The sequence below is a fragment of the Orycteropus afer genome, unplaced genomic scaffold (assembly GCF_000298275.1).
Source record: "Orycteropus afer afer isolate SDZICR_OR568_19922 unplaced genomic scaffold, OryAfe1.0 scaffold00009, whole genome shotgun sequence".
NCBI lineage: Eukaryota > Metazoa > Chordata > Mammalia > Tubulidentata > Orycteropodidae > Orycteropus > Orycteropus afer.
This window is the reverse complement of record NW_006921596.1, coordinates 4,855,829-4,860,376: the sequence shown is the minus strand read 5'-3', so window position 1 is coordinate 4,860,376 and position 4,548 is coordinate 4,855,829.

The following is a 4,548-nucleotide window of genomic DNA, read 5'->3' as shown; positions in this document are numbered from 1 at the left end:
CTAAGGCATTTGACTGATAACCAGAAGGTCAGTGGTTCCAACCCACTAGCCACTCCTTGGAAGGAAGATTGGGCAATCTACTTCCATAGTGCTACTGCCTCAGAAACCCAAGGAGGGGTCGCTATGAGTTGGATCTGACTCGACAGCAGTGAGTTTGGTTTGGTTTGGTTTGTCTTCTTGAGCTACTCTCTGAAATCTGTTCAGATCTTTTATTTCATAATTTTTCCATTTGCTTTGGCTACACTCCATTCAAGAGAATGTGTATTCCCATTTTGAGTTGTGCCCCATCAGCAGCTTTACCCCACCCATGTCATTAAGGTTGGTTCTACTTAGAGGACGCAGCTCTTCCCCAGTCATTTCAACCTGAGGGGAGCTCTGGTGGCATAGTGCCTAAGGCATTTGATTGCTAGCCAGAAGGCTGGCGGGTCAAACCCACCAGCCACTCCTTGGAAGGAAGGTTGGACAATCTACTTCCATAATGATACCACCTCAGAAACCCAAGGAGAGGTCTCTATGAGTTGAATCTGAACTCAGAACTAATGGATGTTTTGGGTACTTAGCTTTGCCTGACTTCTGCCACAGCCAAATTGGTTAAACTCACTCTTTACATGTCAGCAATGCTTGCCTGGCCCTTCCTTCTCTTAGCCTGCCCTTACCTAATGCCTGAAGTATAGCTTCTGAGAATGACAGCTTGGCTTGTGTATAAATGTGCCCTTATATCCTACCCTCTCTGGACCAAGAGGCAATCTCAGTGCCTCACAGATTCTTTTAAGGAAGAGACTGGGACAAAATAATGCATTTCTCATTGACCCATGTCACTTTAGTTTTGTATATTTCACTGTACATAAACTATATTTCAATAAAATGTATTTTAAAAAAATAATGCATTTCTGTTACCACAGGGTCACTTTGGAGACTTCACAAGGTCCTCCTTAGATGAGAAAAGGGAAAGGAAAATCCTTTATTGTTTTTCCCATGACTTTTCTATCTCCCTGCTCCACACTCAGGACCCAGGTTTTACCTTATCACTGCTGTTGTTGTTAGGTGCCGTCCCCCTTTGGGTTTCTGAGGTGGTAAATCTTTACAGAAGTAGATTGCCCAGTCTGCCTTCTGTGGAGCGGTGGGTGGGTTTGAACTGCCCATCTTCTGGTTAGCCATCAAATGCTATTTATTGCAAAGTTGACAAATCTGAGGCTCAGAAGGAAGCAGCATTCATAGGTGCTGGAAGAAGACTTTTTAAATTATAAATTTCAGACCTGGACTCTTTTTATGCTAATGGTTTGGAAGGAAAGAGGAAGTATAGCTGAGAGGTTAGAAGAATGAACTCCAGAGTCAGCCATACCTGAGATTGAATATCAGTTCTGCTACTGTTGTTCATTTTCTTCAGTAAAAAAAAATACTGACCTTTTCTGAACCTCGAGCTCCTCCATGAGTAAAGTGAAAAAATAATGGGATCAACCTCATGAGATTGTTGACACTTTATTGAGCTAATGGCATGGTTCCCTGGCCCATGGCAAATGATATTGGTTGCAAGGGCTGTTATGGATACTGTTATTATTGCCACTACACACTGCCTTGTTCATCCATTAATCAAACACATATAAACAAAACAAAATACAAGATTAAAATAAAAGGCCCAGAAAGCTTCATCCAGTGGAAAAAGTATTGGTCCGCTGGGGTAAATGGAGTCTGAGTTTTAGTCTAGAACTAGTTTTTACTTTTCTTCATCTGCAAATTTTCTTCACCTGTCAATTAGGGTCAACAAAAGAAGATTGTTGTGAAGATTTGTGAAGATTAACTAAGATAGTTCAGATAGAACATGTAACGTAATGCCTGATGTAGATTAGGTGTTTAATAACTAGTAGTGTAGTAGTGGAAGTAGTAACAGGCATCATCACTATCATTTTCTTGCTCTGTAAATTAACTTCTCTGGACTTATTTTTATTTTCTTCAAAGAAACTTTCAAATGGGGATAATATTCTTTGCTTTGACTCCTTGTTAGAACTAGCATGAGAATCCAATCAGATAGTGAGAAAATAAATCACTCCATTCTACATAACAACAGAGGGTATTATGAGGATGCTAATGATACCCAATCAGATCAACTACACCTGTGGAAAGAGGTCATGGAGAAGCTTAATATCTTCAGCTAAAACAAGGCCAGGAGCTGATTGTGGAAGACAGCCCATCAACTGCTCATGTGCAAGTACAAAGTTGAAGCTGAAGATAATTTAGACAAGTCCATAAGAGTCATAATATGACCTTGATTATGTCCCTCCTGAATTCAGAGACCATCTAAAGAATAGATTTGATGCATTGGACACCAATGACTGAAAACCAGAAGAATTGTGGGATGACACCAAGAACATCATCCATGAAGAAAGCAAGAGTTCATTAAAAAGACAGGAAAGGAAGAAAAGACCAAAATGGATGTCAGAAGAGACTCTGAAACTTGCCCTTGAAAGGAGAGTAGCTAAAGCAAATGGAAGAAATGACAAGATAAAAGAACTGAACAGAAGATTTCAAAGAACATCTTGAGAAGACAAAGTCAATTATAATAAAATGTGCAAAGACCTGGAGGTAAAAAATCCAGATGGAAGAACACACTCAACATTCCTCAAGCTAAAGGAACTGAAGAAAAAATTCAAGGCTCAAATTGCAATATTGAAAGATTCTATAGGTAAAATATTGAATGATGCAGGAAACATCAAAAGAAGACAGAAGGAATACACAGAGTCATTGTATCTAAAAGAATTGGTCAATGTTCATCCATTTCAGGAGGTGGCATATGATCAAGAACCAATGGTATTGAAGGAAAAAGTTGAAGCTGCACTGAAGGAATTGGCGAAGAACAGGCTCCAGGAACTGACAGAATACCCATTGAGATGTTTCAACAAACAGATGCTGCACTAGAGGCACTCATTTGTTTATGCCAAGAAATTTGGAAGACAGCTGCATGGCCAACTGACTGGAAAAGATCCATATTTGTACCCATTCCAAAGAAAGATGATCCCACAGAATGTGGAGATTATCAAGATAATTCAAAAAATGGTTACAGTAGTATATTGACAGAGAACTTCCAGAAATGCAAGCTAGATTCAGAAGAGGATGTGGAACGAGGGATATCATTACTGATGTCAGATAGATCTTGGCTGAAAGCAAAGAGTACCAGAAAGATGTTTACTTGTGTTTTATTGATTATGCAAAAGCATTCAATCGTGTGGATCATAATAAATTATAGATAACATTGAGAAGAATGGGAATTCTAGAACACTTAATTGTGCTCATGAGGAACCTACCTGTACATAGACCAGGAGGCTATCATTTGAACAGAAGAAAGCGATACTTAATGGTTTAAAATCAGTAAGGGAGTACATCACAGTTGTGTCTTTTCACCATACTTATTCAATCTATATGCTGAACAAATGATCCAAGAAGCTGGACTATATGAAGAAGAACATGACATCAGGATTAGAGGAAGACTCATTAACAACCTGCAATACACAGATGACACAACTTTGCTTGCAGCAAGTGAGGATGACTTGAAGCACTTACTCATGAGGATTAAAGACTACCATCTGAAGTATGGATTACATCTCAACATAAAATGAAAATCCTCACAACTGGACCAATAAGTAGCATTACAATAAATAGAGAAAAGATTGAAGTTGAATTTCATATTACTTGGTTCCACAATCAGCACCAATAGAAGCAGCAGTCAAGACATCAGATGACATATTGCACTGGCAAATCTGTTGCTAAAGACCTCTTTCAAGTGCTGAAGAGCAAAGATGTCTCTTTGGAGACTAAGGTGTGCCTAACCCAAGCCATGGTATTTTCAATCACCTCATATGTGTATGAGAGCTGGATAATGAATAAGGAAGACTGACAAAAAGTTGATGCTTTTGAGTTGTGGTGTTGATGAAGAATACTGAACGTACCATGGACTGCCAGAAGAACAAATAAATCTGTCCTGGGAGAAGTGCAGTTGGAATGTGGCCAGATTTTGTTTGACCTACTTTTGTCCTGTTGTCAGAAGAGACCATTCCCTGGAGAAGGCTATCATGCTTGGTAAAGTGGAGGGTCAACGAAAGAGGGGAAAGCCCTCAACGAGATGGATTGACACATGGCTGCAATGATGGGTTCAGATATAGCAAGGATTATGAGGCTGGCACAGGACCAGGCAGTGTTTTGTTCTGTTGTACATAGAGTCTCTATGAGTTGGAGCTGACTCGATGGCATCTAACAACAGTGATATGGATAGAAGGAAGACTGGGCAATCTACTTCTGTAAAGATTTACTGCCTTGCAAACCCAAAGGTTGGCTATCAGTCACAATCAACTCTATGGCAGAGAGTTTGGTTTGTTTTTGTTTTGAGTGATATGAAGCCTTAAATACCCAATCAAGTGCAGTCCTTTGGGGTGGGTAATGCTAATGCTCATGCAAGCCCAGCCTGAGCTACTCAGAGCCCAGGTCTACCTAGATCCCTGTCTTTCAGGAACGTAGGTGAGAACACAGGAAAGGATTGGAGATAACTTTTATTTAGCT